Below are 14302 nucleotides of genomic sequence, written 5' to 3' on the forward strand. Positions count from 1 at the left end.
AAGCAGCCACCAACTTCAACAAACAAGGGTGCAGTAAGAATCTTAAGGTCTTAAGAAAGCAAGAGAAAACTATAGCAAAATGGTCTCTTAATAATCATGTGGAGGGTTGCCTGGGGGGGCTCAGGCAGTTAAGCGTCCAACTTTGGCCCAGGTTGTGATCTCACAGTTCATGAGTTCAAGCCCCGCGTCGGGCTCTGTGCTGACAGCTCAGAGCCTGGAGCCTGCTTTGGATTCTGTGTCTCCCTCTCTCTCTGCCCCTCGCCTGATTTCTCTCCCTCTCTCTCTCTCTCGTTCTGTCTCTAAAAAAGTAAATAAACATTAAAAAACTTGTTTTAAATCCTCAGTTGGGAGATTCTGGGTGGGCCTTTCCTTCTCTGGCTACCCACTGGAGATTTGTAGACACAAGAATGATTTTTGCCTCCCTGGTTTAATAAGGCAAGATGCCCTCTGAATATTTTGAGCAAAGTGTAACTAGTGATGGGCTTTCTACAGGCCCAGACTTCCCACCAGCCAGAATGCTTCTCCAGGCCTGTCTGCATTTATTAAAGCATGAAAATGCAACCCATCGACTTCTTAGTCCCCCAGTCACACCACCAAAAAAGAAAGAAGCCTTGGGACTCAGGACAGTTAAGCCCCAAAGAATGGATAAATTTTGACAAGTGAGGAGGCAGAGGTAAGTCACAACAGAAGTGGTCGAAGTGGAGGAAAAAGGAAGAGAAAGAAGGACAAGGCAAATGAGTTTAAATGAGGGGAGAAAGTCACTAAAAAGCAGGGAAAAGAGTATTAGGAAAACAGTTAAAAGGACAAAGGGCCTTGAAACAAAACATGGCTGACAAAAATTAACCTTTGGGTAGGGTTGAGGAGCTCAATTCCCTACCTCTGCGAAAATCCCTACCTCTGTGAAGATCCACATTTACCTTCCAAGGGTCTGATGTGTAGACGGGGATAAGAAGCTGAGGCAGAGTCCTGCTGCCTAATGGGAATTCTTTCTCTCTTTCTCTCCACACACACACACACACACACACGCGTGCACATGCTATAGGTTTACCATTATGTAACTATTATGCAAAAAAAAAAAACATTTCCCTAAGTTTTTCCTGATTCTGTCCCCTTAGGAAGCCAAGGCCCATCTACATCTTTCAGTAGTCTCAGAGCCAGACCCTTGTCATAAATATAGAACCATAATTTAGGTCTTGGGATTCAACAGGACTTTGGGGCCAATTGTGTAGATCTCCCATATAACTCCCCTAACAGGAGAGGCTCCCTCGTCTCCCAGAGAGTAGACCCCTACGTGTGCTCACAGGAGCTCTCTGAGGAATGATTGGGAATGGTAGACAAAGCCAAGATGTCAGTCCATCAGATGTGAACCTTGAAACTCAAAAACAATGGAGGGAGGGGGGAGATGGACAGAAGACGTGGGAGAGAGACAGAGGGGGAGAGGTAGGGAGGGGACAGGAGAAAAGAGGAGAGGAAGAAGAGAGAGAGAAAAGTGTACATGAACATGCATGTGTGAGTGTGTGTGTGTGTGTGTGTGTGTGTGTGCGCGCGCGTGTGTGTAGAAGGATGACAGAGAGAGAGAGAAAGGAAGGGAAAGAGGGAAAATGTTGACATTTGAAAAGTCTTTCCTTATGTTGAGGCCACAGTAAATCAGACAGTAATGAAATTCTGCACAGATTAAACGCCCAACAGAAAACTTGGAAGCAAATGAGGAATTATATCACAAAACCTCAGTGTCATGTAAATCTCACTGAACAGGGAAGTCAAAATGTTAGCAACAATTACATTCGACTTATAACAAAATCAGTTCCGAAAATGGAAAGAAAGAATGGAAACACTTCTGCAAATGATTAAAAGGAGAGTGGGGACCTTGGAGGGGGGGGAGCTGGGAAGGGAGGGAGGGTCTGGCAGTGATAAATATAGAACCATAATTTAAGAGACAGTAGGAAACGCTTTGTGTGTGTTAATTGGAAATGCATTCTAGAGGCTGCAGTTTGTTCACCATGAATGTCGTGACCTTGGGTTCCTTAAGGGAATGTGGGCTCCACCCTGTCCCCATGGTGAAGGGAAGAAGCAAGAAACCATGTCATTCAATGGATGAAAGAGGTTCCAGTTTATATGGTGGAAGGAACCATTTTTTTTGTTTTGTTGTTTTTCTGTTTCATTCTTTGGATTAAAGAGAAAGACACTGTGGGATTACAGCAAAGCCATCTTGTTTGCCAAGGAAAGAGAGTCAGAGATGGGAGAGTTTGAGAACAGCCTCACCCCATGTTAGAGTGACAAGATGGATGCTCTTTGTTGATCCTGGTAGCCAAAGATCCCGGTTAATCAAATGAACGTTTGGCCAAGGGACAGGGAGATGTTGGGAACGGGCCTTGGGAAGATGATTCCTCGTGCTTATCTAGGGCAGTTCCTCTTCCTCCGGGGACCTGGTGTTGGCAGTAACAACAGTTCCTGGCTCTGTGTGTCAGAACAGAGGATAATGGGTCAGGCTGGCTCTGGCAAAATGCAGAATTGAGGTCTGTTATGCATTTGGGCTGAAACCCTTGGTTTTTGCATGAGCAAAATGGTAAAGGATAATCCTCCACTAAGTTTCTGCCAACTGACTTCTACTCCGTCACTTGTTTTTCAAATCACCCCCTCCTTCCATCCCTTCACATGCATCTTGCAACACAACCAGAGCATTTAAGAGCTTAGGACTCATGATGCCCTGGGGCCGTGATACCCAATTGCAAGCGCAGTACAGGAGGATCCCAGCATAAACTTGGTAAGAATCCAGGCTCCCGAGCCACCCAGACCCACCTAATAAGAATATGAGGGGGGTGGGCAGGAAATCTGCATTGGTAACAAGCTCCCAGGTAAGTCTCGGTTGCCGAACCCAGCCCCAGTCTCTAGACAAGCATCCGGGAGTCACTGAACACCGAACCCCTTATTTACAACTATGTAAACTGAGACTCGGAGAGGGAATCACCGCCAAAGGTCAAACCCAGGGACTGGAGCTCAAGTATGTCACTTCTTGGTCCTGAACCTTGACACTATCCCTGCAGCTCCTTCAAAGCGTAAGACCTGAGTCTTATTTACCAGCTAAGTCAGACCTAAGCCTGTGTCTAGGAATGCCACGTTCATGATGGCTGTGACAGTGGGGAGGAGGGTGACTATGATGACAGCAGTGGTGATGGCCAACACTTACCCGATACCTTCTATGCATTTGACCCTAGATAATTTACTTCATCCTCAAAACAATCCCGTGGAGTAGGCACCATAATTTACCCATTTTACAGCTTGGAGAATTGGGGCACAGAGAAGTCTGAGAAGTTTTGTAAGGCCACACAGCTAGAAGGAAGTGAGATCAGGATTCAAGTGCAGGACTGACAGAAGATGAAGTGTTGACTTCTGAACACACTTCTGTGTACTCTCACATTCACCTTTTTGTCACACAAAACTTTCCCAGTCTACATTACCTTTCTTGACCTTCACTCCTCCTCTTACTGCCCTCCCTATCGACTCCTAAGTACAACAGAAGATGACAGAATTATCCTGGAGTGAAGGAGAAACATTCAACAGAAGCCCTACGCCAGGAGGGCCTTTTAGGAGTGGGGCCTGCAGGCCAGGCATATAGCCAATTATTGTCATGCCTTCTTTCCCCCACCCCCAGGTTCCTACAAAATTGAAACCAGGACTCAGATGAGGATCAAAGGAAGCATTAGCTTTGTTTCCCTGCCCCCAAATAGAGGAGTTCTGGTTTACTGTGTTGGAGGACGTGACTCAAACCTTCTTTGGTTCAGAAAGTTCTATAGGAAATTTCCTTTCTACAACCTTCTCCCACCCCCCATAATATACACACAAGGATCTATCTTGGGAATAGTAGAGCAGGCAGAACAAATTTTGAGCCAGTTACCACGAGAGAAGGGCCACCAAAAGCAGTGACCTTGGACATGATCTCACTAATCAATGAGTCATTCTCCCTCCTTGCTTGTCAGGAAGAGGGGACAAGCAGTAGGTGAGGGTTATGCAAAGAGGTGCTAGAAGTGTCCCTCCAATTCTGCTCCCTCCCCTAGGAGGGTGCAGAAGTCTCTTCTCTACAAAAGGAGAGCCAAGTAATGGGTGATGTTGACTTGTCCCAGGCCTTGTCTCTGATATGCCTCATGACTGCCTCTGTGTACCAACTATCCCTTATGTGCCAGGGTCTTTGAACTCTATTTCCCCAATGGAGCTGATGTGCCTTGAGTCATTCATTCTTTCTTCCATTTCTTTCTTGAAGCCAAGGTAACCTTGAATCTTGGATAGAATTAGCCCATGCCTTTGACCAAGGCATGCAAGCAAGGACCTCAAGTGCATCTAGATCAGTTAGTTTAATTCTGTCCCATCACCTCAGATCAAAATGAAGAGTTCAGTAACAAACCACTTAGCCCAGAATGACATGACATGATCTTGGCTTTTCTCACTTGTTCAAAGTAAGAGCACGTACCCTCAAGTGGAAAGAGAAGGGAGACAGGGAGATGATAGAGGGCTCTTGGGGAACACTGAGAATCATCACGACCAGAACTCAGTCCATGGAAGGCACTGTTCATCTCCAGGGACGCCCCATCTGTCTTCCCTGCAGCATCTCCAGCAGGAAGCTCTTAACATATGACCCGCCTCCACAGCCCCCTGGGAAAGCTGGATCATGAGCATTTGGGATCATTTCATATTTCATAAATGGGCTTAACTCACACTCATGAGGTCAACTGGAAGGCCTACTGGATTTAATTATGCTGGAAAGAGAGGCAGCCAGAAACGCCTCACATGGACAGGAGAGAAGCAGCAGGAGAGTACGAGCAAGTAAAAGGGATATTTGATGGGGTATGAGTCATGCTACTCAGGATGAGGGGCTGAGACCATGCAGCACCCCAGGGAAACGAAACACCAGTTCCTGAGCCAGATAGAATCCAAAGGAGAGTCTGGTCTCAACCCATTCCCAGGAAGACTTTGAGAAGCTAGCTGGGTTTATACCACACCGATGAGTGCAAAATAAGCTATGTAAAATGACACATACTCCTGTGCTCAGATCCTTAAAAAAAAACTGGTAAAGCTACAAAAAAGGGTCAATACGCTTGACATCTTTCTCCTCATATTATTTGCTCTGAGTTCTGAGTCTCCAGCATAAGGTCGGCAGGTTTCCTGCAAAGTTGCCTCAAGGAAGATTTTGATGGGACAAAGAATAGGAATCCACGTAAAAGCACAGGGAGCAACGCTAACAAAAAGTCAGAGATCAAATGAATGAGGAAATGATGAAGACATCGATTCACAGAACAACGGAAAGGACACAATGATGAACCCAACACAGGTGAATAAGACAGGCAAGGACTGGACTTCTATTAACTATGGTGGCAGAGGCTGCTTGTGTTCTCTAGTCACTTTTCTTTCTTTCTTCATTAATAATAAGACGTTTAGCTGAGCATATTGGTACTCATAATAAAGATGAGCTTTCCAGCCTCCTTTACAATTAAGTGTGGCCAAGGGGCTAACTTCTTGCTGGTGGAATATAAGCTGAGTGTCATGTAACAGCCCCTTGGAACACTCCTTAGGAGACAGATGGCCTGCCCCTGTGGCCCATTCTTTACCATCCCTTTCTCCATCTGTTGCCTTGAATACGGACGATGCCATCTTGGGCCATCATGACAAGGGCCATATTCCAAGGATGGTGGAGTGATGAGCTCTTTGGAGCCCTGGTCCCCAAGAATGTTACGGAGTAGAATTATCACACTGCTCCTAGAAGGCTTACCCTCAAACTTTGTGTTCAGTCTCTGGGTGAGAGCCTATACCCTGGAATGGGCAACTACACATACTGGACCAGGTCTGGCTCCAAGTGGCAAGAAAACTAAAATAACTGTCATGTAAATGGAGAAGTTTATTTCTCTCTTGCATAAAGTAAGGTCCACCTCTTGTATTTCAAATATTTTTTTCTCTTTCTGTAGAAATAAAGATCATTATCAGGTATTATAGTCAAGTCTCTTCTCAGAAGTCAGCTATCCCAATTCAACTACTCCTCTTCGATTGTGGGCCTCTCCTCTCATTCCTGTGTCTCTTCCTCGTCCCCTCAATATCTGCTCTCCCACCCCCTCCCATATCCCTTTTGAGTTTGGGAGTGTGGAAGATTCCAGCCAGGGGCTAACAGTGCCTTAAGTCAAAGCAAAGCTGCAGGAAGCCTATAGAATCAGCCAGATGACTCGAAAGCAGGGCCAGAAAGCCAGCAGAGGGGCAGACTGGCTTCAAACCAGCTCAGTGCCCAGCTCCCCGGACATGACCCTAAAGGCAGGGTAGCCCCAAGGAGAGAGAGAGCAGAGAAGCAGGCTCCAGCACGTGAAAGCCTCCACGCCTGAGCAGCGCCCAAGGCCCAAGGCCAAGATGCAGGCCACCCCCAGCTGCCTCCCAACCCTGATGGCTTGGGATCCCCTAACCCCCCATGTTTTTTCATTACCTAACCCGAAGACCTCCCGAGGCAAATAAAGTTCTCCATGTAGGGTGAAGTTATTGAAGCAAAAAATAATAAACTTTCAGGAGCGTGTTTCAATTTTCACTTGTGTTTATGGCCAAAGGTGTTTTCTATTTTAATAATCGCTGCTGGAACAAGGGCAAGCCACATGCTGCTAACTTGTTAAAGACATGGAGAGGGAGGGGGTAGCCAGCGAGTCCGTGAGAGAGAGATAGTCTGTACTCAGCTGTAAATTTCTCAACTGCCCTGTTCTAATCCTCCCAGTTTTGAAATCCCACCCTTAAAACCCTAATGATAAAAAAAAAAGGAATAAAACATTATTTGGACAATGCTCTGTTGACAGTCTGCCCTGGGCTTATTTTAGCCACAATAAACAATTTTAATGTGTGTGTGTGTGTGTGTGTGTGTGTGTGTGTGTGTGTTTTAGGAGAGAAATATCAGTGTTCTGGGGTGCCATTTCATAATGGACTGTGTGTAAAAGGGAAGGAATTTGGAGGAACCAGGCTCCTTCCAGTTGGACATCAACTTGACCGTTGTTTTCGGCTCACTTTTATCTGGCAGAGTTTCTGTTTGCTTTTAAATGTCAGAAAAGGTTAAGAAGCCTTTGAAATCTGCAAGACATTTCCTAGACTTCTGGGGAAGATGCCCACATTACAATGGCATAAATTGATTACCCCTCCCCACCTTCAAAATTGCTTTTTTAGAAGGAACACATCTGAGGAATCAAATAAAAGACGAAAGGATTAGCATAAATGTTCATTTATGGCTCTGAGTATTTTACGGCAGAATGAGTGAACCCAGAAATATTCAGATGTTATATTTCTCTCTGCCTTTCTCATCTGTCCTCACTCACGTTTTTCCAAGTCACGCAGATTCAAGAGAAAATATCGTGACTAGGACACATTAACATACCCTTTCCTTGGCCCTAACTCTGAAGTTCGCTGCAGTAAAAGGGGACTCAACCCTAAGTGACTATGGAGTCTCCTCCAAGCATCACCCATGTAAGGAGAAGGGCTCCAGTAGCATCCAGTAAGCTCCAGTAGGCATCACAAGTGTTCAATAAAGACACACGGACTGAGTGGCCACCAGCTCTGCTGAATCTCAAGGCCAAGCACAGCACATTGACTCCTTTGGGGGGATAGCAACTGAATTTATGGTTTCAGGTGTTATTCTGATGTGTTTGCACACAATGCTGTCAAGAATCCTTTCCCTAAGGCAGGGACTAACTTTGGGGCTCACAGAGGACCGAGGCCCATCAGACCTCAAACCATCTATCCATATGAGCGTCTACAGAGATACTCTTTGCCTACCTGGTCACCACTGGCCATCAGTTCAAGCAGATTGCTTCTGCGTTGTCTTTTGCTCCTAGTACCTGCCTATTCAGGCCCAGAGACTTCCCATTCTGCAACATGCAGATGTACCCCCTTTCTGCTGCCTTTGTGCTATACTGAGGCCTGGAAGCATCCGTAGGGCACTTGCTGCTAGATTCACAGCATAGACATTCCCAACCTGAGGTTCTGTCTCAGAAGCAGGGCTTCTCTTTCCGGCATCCAGCAAAGGTAAAAAACCTCATTACTTTCCTGTCCATTTTCTTCTCCACGTCTGCCTGTGGTGGGGGGGGGGGGGGATATTTTCTGACGGCGGTTCCCCCAGGAGTTTTTTTACAATGCTTTGTGTCCCCTCTTCTCCATTTCCTTAAGGTTGTGGGCTTTGTGGCGATGGGAGGTAACTAGACTTATTGTGGCGATCATTTTGCAGTGTATACAAATATTGAATCACTGAGTTGTATACCCAAAACTACTAGAATGTTATAGGTCAATTATAGCTCAATAATAAAAAAAAGACTGAAGCCACAGAGAGCCTTTGTTTCTGTTCTCCGGCACTGCATTAGCCTTACCTTGCCCTGAGAACATTCCACTGGGTCGAAAAGGATGTGTGTGCCTGTACATGTGTGTATGCATGAGCATGTGTGTGTGCACGCCCCGAACGTACACGCACATACACACGTAGGGGCCAGGGGAATGGATGGAGTACCTATTGGAGGGGAGAAGTCAGTTAATATCTTGGAACGTTTCTGCTGTGTTTATAAATATCCAGAAAAAGAGGTGATGAACTTTCAACACCCCTAGCATTAAGAGAAGGACTATAGAAAATAGCCATTTTCAGCTCTTAGAAAACAATGACAAATTAATCTGAGCGGTATAGATGCTTTGTTTCTCCGAAATTGCTCCTGCTGAGTTATGACACATCCGTGTGCTCGGTGAGCTGGAGGAGGAGCCGAGTTGGAAGGGACCCCTGACTTCCTCACACAAGCCCCAGAGGACAGCATTGGAGAGATGTGTCCTGAGGTAACCTCGAGACTGCCCCCAGGACTCCCCAGCCCTCTGCTTCAGAGGTCAGGCCACAGGGCTGTCCCGGAGTGGGAGGTAGTATGTGCAGGCTGGGTGGTCAACAAAGAGAGGGCAGCAGGGAGAGGGTGCGGTAGGGCTGTGACACTAAGGAGTCACCAGTTTTCCAAACCCCAAGTCCAGCCCCAAAGCAATAGAGCTAATCTTGCAACTTGGCATCCTGAAAGGGGAAGGCACGAGTCAGAAGAGGCTCACAAAGCCATGAGGTGCCAATTTCCACCTCATCCCCGAGTCATAATTCTCCAGGCCTCGGATCACTCAGGAGAAGCGCTTCTGCCAGCCCCAGGCCTCCTCCCACCTCCTTAATTCCAGCACAGCCCAGAGCTCCTGCCATAACATGCATGACGGCACATCACAGCCGTGGGCCGAGGGCCACAGCCAGGTAACGTGTATTTGAGATCTATGGGCAGAGCAAGCCTTTGTAAAATATTGAGGCCCCTTAAATCTAAATATCTCTGGCTTCTCTAGTCCTTTCCCTGCTCGCCCTCGTGGTATCAATCCTCCCCATAAGGTCAGAACATTCCTGCTCTCCTCTCTCCCAGAAGATAGCTGTAGATAAGAAGTTGAACTTCAAACCCTACAACCTGCACTGGAGCCCAGCCGCGTCAATAGCGGGGAAGCTTGGTGTTGAGCACATGGGAAGCCCCCAGTGAGTGTCCATTCCTCTGAACCCATCTGTCATCTCAGAAGGATGCTGCTGTCAATATTATGCACCTGAACACTTACTTCTTCTAGAGTGTGGCTCCTGACTTTTTCTAAGCGTGACTATCATGTTTTAAAGCCAAGAAATTTCAGAAACCAATGCCTTATGATTAAGATCTATTGATTAAGAGAGTACATCAAAACCCAAAGCGATGTCAAGTCAGCACTTCTCTGAATACGAGCTGTATTGGTTACTCACAACGGCACCTACTGTATGTAAAAAATCTTAGTACATATATGTGCAAAGTTGACCATCCATTCAGTCTGTGGCCACGTTTTGTTCAAAATGCAGATCCCTGGGCACAGCCCTCCCATCCTGCCAGAAACCTGTGGATGTGGAAGTAGAGTCCTGACATCTGCATTTTAACCCCAAGTGTGTTTTTTAAATGGTGGTCAGCCACTGACCACTCTTGAGAAATACTATCCCAGTGTTTGACTTATTCGAATTATCTGTGGTGGCTTTTAATAATTTAGCTAAATAGGGCTGTTGTTTTCAGCCTGTTAATACTTTGTAGTAGTTGTGCTCATCATCTGTTTTTAATGTTTTCTGAGGTCTGTGAAGGTAACCATGGGAAATACAGGCTTATTGGCTTGGTCATCAGATTGGGGAGGTGCTGAAGTTGGAATGTAGTGCTTTGTGAATGTCCATTAAAGCACATGATTTCCAATATCTTTGCCTTTCACTGTAGAGACTCAAAGCTTACACATCATTTCTAGCCCTGCAAAGAGAAATTGAAGAAGGTTTGTGTTACTTCTTATTGGCTCTATACCAGTTTTACAAACTCAGGTTTGGCCAGAGTTATCCCCTTAATTGTGTGTTTTCCAAATCATACAATCCAGAAATCCATAATTGGACAGTTCGTGTAGTCCTAGAAGTTTAGCTGCCCTTCTACAATAAACATGGGGATGACCATGGCGTCACTGTTCCTGATCCGGGCATAGCATTTGGCTCATCCATCCCGGAGTCCAATTCAAGACTATGGATAGTTTCAGAATCCATTTTGTGTAAAGGGAAAGAGATTTGTTCCTTTCAAAAATGCCATGGAATTTCCGACCTGATTATTAAAAGCTCTGATGAGTCAAATTTAGGCTGGGTTCCTGGCTCTGCATAACTCCCACATTCCTTGAGTTTTGGATTCCTCCAGAATTCATCAGGTCTAAGTCATACACTGACTCCAGTTCCTATGTTATATTGGAGATCAGAGGAGCATAGCAAAAGTCTGCTTCCCTGAACCAAATTTCCATTTAACTCAGAAAATAGAGCTCTTAATTTATATTTCCCTTGACAAACAATGGTTTAACTTACAGGGGGAAAGCGTCTCGGGAACTTGGACAAACTTAAGAGAACTAAATTAGGGGTTAGATAAAACTCAGCCTTCCCCCTTCAGCCAGGTTCTGCCATCTCTACTTACTATAAACAATTGCGATTTTGAAAGTGTTGAAAAAGAAAAAAACACACTGACAATCTCCCCCAAAGGAGAAAGGGATTACAGGACCATTCGAGTCTCTGTCCTGGTTGGTGGTGATATGGTTATACATAACTTTAGCCCTAGACGAGCAAGGACACCTCACTGCTGTTCGACTAAGTCCTTGGAATGAGCAGTAAATGGTCCCAACCTCTGCCATTTGTCTGAGAAGTTCTATTATGAGATGCATAATGAATCCATAGAGTAGGCAATGTCTTCCAAGATCTCAATGTCTGTATCTCCTCTCCCCACCACACACACCCCACAAGTGGGAAGGGTGGATTTTTAGCCTACTTTGAACGCATGTGGGAAGTACCTACTTTGTGCTAGGAATCCTACAGGCAAAAATGTTGAAGATAAGGGCCTGAGAAGATGTGTAACATAAGATCTGCAATCCAGAGATAGAAACTCAAGGGCATCCTTTAGTGTTTCCTACACTTGCTATGAAGGAGGAAATGGCTATCCATTTGTTTTTCTCCAAAATACATGAACCAGAGAAGGAGCACTGATTAGCCCTGACACAGTTTCAAGTCAAGATATAGCCCTATGTTGCTTTCTGTCATTCTGCAGTGACCACAATGTACCCAAATTTTCCAACTTGAGGAAACTCACTTCCACCCTGGGAAAACCCTTGGGCAGAAACCTTCAAGGACTCCTAAAGATGGGAGTGTGCCTTTGTCACCCATGACATTGGTCAAACCTGTTTGCCTCTGGGGTCCTAGGTTTCTGCATCTACACAGAGAGGAAGTCGGACCAGACTACCAAGGCCCCTTCCAAATGAGACAGTTTACAGGTCTGGAAGTTCCCAGCCCTCGTGGCTCCCTTCCCTGCCCTGCTTTAGACCCTGACTTGTCCTTCTTTCTTCTCAACTTCCTCACCCAGGCCCCCATACTCTCAGAGGAAAAGAATTAGAAGAAACAATCTGTACTACATAATCCGTGTCTAGCTGTTACTTGGGTAACTGCCTCCTGGGTGGGGATGGGATGGTCTTTGCATTTTAACAAGGCCCCACAGGGTTTCAGCGTCAGTCCAGCTAATAGCAGAAGGGAAGGCGAAAGGGAAAGGGAGATTCCTGGACACCTTTAGCTCACCCCTCCTGTCCCAGTGCCCTGCTTTTATGAATGACGTGGTCCTAGAAACGCCTATTTCATAGAAGAGGAAAGGAGCCATTGTCTAGAACAAGTAGAAGAGAAAGAAAGAGAGACAGACCAGAGGGAACTGTAGCAAGACGAAGGAATGGAGCCAAAAGGCTTCTGTTTAGAAAAAGAACGGAGATGACGGGGGATGGCAGGTATATATCCGGCAGGTTGCCAGTCCTGCAAGACGTGGCTACGTGACCACAACGTCTCCTGCTGTAGCAAGTCGCCTCTCATGCAGCCTCCGGGAGCCGCCATCATTGGTCGGTTGACGAGGGAGGTTGAGCCTACTCGCCCTCCATGAGGCTACACTCCGCAACTTCAGACTGTGGCACACCGAAGTCAGAAGAGAACAGTGCAGCAGCTCTGCCCTTCTGAGAATGATAACATCAATGGTTATCCTGGCACCTAATTACCAGAACCATCGTCAGACAGAGGGGTACGCGCACCACGTTCGTCTCAAATTCTAAGGGGCCATTTGAGGTAAACGCCACCTCGACAGGTTCCCATCTAGTCTCCCCTTGAGAGCTTCCACTGGCAGAGAACTCATTACTCTTGTGTGTACTTCATTGTCAGGCAGCAGGAAGGGTTTCCCTTGAGCTGAAGAAGAAGTTCCCTCTCTGTAACTTGGACCCACAAAGCCCAGCTCAGTCCTGTGGAACCACACAGGAGAAAAACATCAGCCCCTTCTTTGCGTCAGCCCTTTACAGCCCAATGTCACCTCCCGTGTCCCCACTGCCCCCTCTTCCATGACCAGGCATGCTTGCGTCCTTCGACTGTTCTTCATACAGCCAGGTTTCAAATCTAATCTGGGCTGGTACTTCTTGCAACTCTGGAGAATTCCTCGGATCGTTTGAATTAGAGACAAAGAGTACTCTCCTCTCCCCATTTTGATTCTAAGCACTAAAACCTTTGCGACATCACGAGGCCATGTGATTGCCATGATCTTGGGTGTATCTCCTTTCTGAGCTTGAAGGAGTTTGAACTTCATACACTCGCAGGCTCCTTCCACTTCTGCAAATATAACCAAGTATAACGTGCCATCTGCCGAGCCTGTATTCTTCAGGACTCTCCCCCACTGCGAGCTGCAGACCACCAGCCGTCGTGGGAGAAACAGAGGATTCTGCTATGAAGCCAGCACTCTTCCATGTAGAATGGTCCTACCTTTGCTCCTCTCTTGCCACATACATCCACCTACGGTTCTTTGGCAACTTCTGTTGTCCTCTAAGACAGCTTTCCATTTTAAATTTTTTTTTTCAACGTTTATTTATTTTTGGGACAGAGAGAGACAGAGCATGAACGGGGGAGGGGCAGAGAGAGAGGGAGACACAGAACCGGAAACAGGCTCCAGGCTCTGAGCCGTCAGCCCAGAGCCCGACGCGGGGCTCGAACTCCCGGACCGCGAGATCGTGACCTGGCTGTAGTCGGACGCTTAACCGACTGCGCCACCCAGGCGCCCCGACAGCTTTCCATTTTAATCTAAGTTTCATCTTGAGGCAAACATTCAGAAACATCTTAAGAAACATGGAGATTTTGTCTCCAGGACTAGCTATGATCCAAGCGTGTAAGCTTTGATAGCTAGAAACTAGGATTGCTTCTTGGTCTTTTGGCTAAGCTCAAGTGTAGTATCTGTTCTTATCAGCTTAATAGCCAGGGAGTTGGTCTTAAAAAAAAATCCTATTTTGGAGTGTTTAGATCAGATAGGGGACCTGAGAGAGATACTCAGTTTACTAACTAGCCTGGGCTATTTACAGACCTATGGTGGACCCACAAGATAAGTCCCAAAGCCTAAGACAGGCTCTGGACAGGGCCAAGGGGCCAGGAATATGGCAATGACAAGACAGGTACCTGAGCAGAGCCAAAAATTTCTCAAAAACCAGGGAGATAAAAAGTTGAAGAAAAAAAAAAAGAGAGAGAGAGAGAAGTTATCTTTAGGATCATTCCTTTTATCTTCACGTGTCATTTGTTCCCAGCCTCTTCCCACTGCCTGCAACGGGGCCTGGCATATTTAGATGTCGATAAATGTATGTGAAATAAATAAATTTCTAATCAAAACCTTGTTAATAGCTCTAGGCTTCCACCATTGGGTCATTTACACCACCAGCATTTATTAAGCAC

The 14302-nt window shown here is 46.2% G+C and overlaps 1 pseudogene; it reads left to right on the forward strand.

The window, feature by feature from the left end:
* Window positions 1-13774: 13774 nt before the first annotated feature.
* On the forward strand, window positions 13775-13943 carry LOC123600064 (annotated as a pseudogene).
* The last annotated feature ends 359 nt before the right edge of the window (window positions 13944-14302 follow it).

Source organism: Leopardus geoffroyi, chromosome C1 (assembly GCF_018350155.1).
Source record: "Leopardus geoffroyi isolate Oge1 chromosome C1, O.geoffroyi_Oge1_pat1.0, whole genome shotgun sequence".
NCBI lineage: Eukaryota > Metazoa > Chordata > Mammalia > Carnivora > Felidae > Leopardus > Leopardus geoffroyi.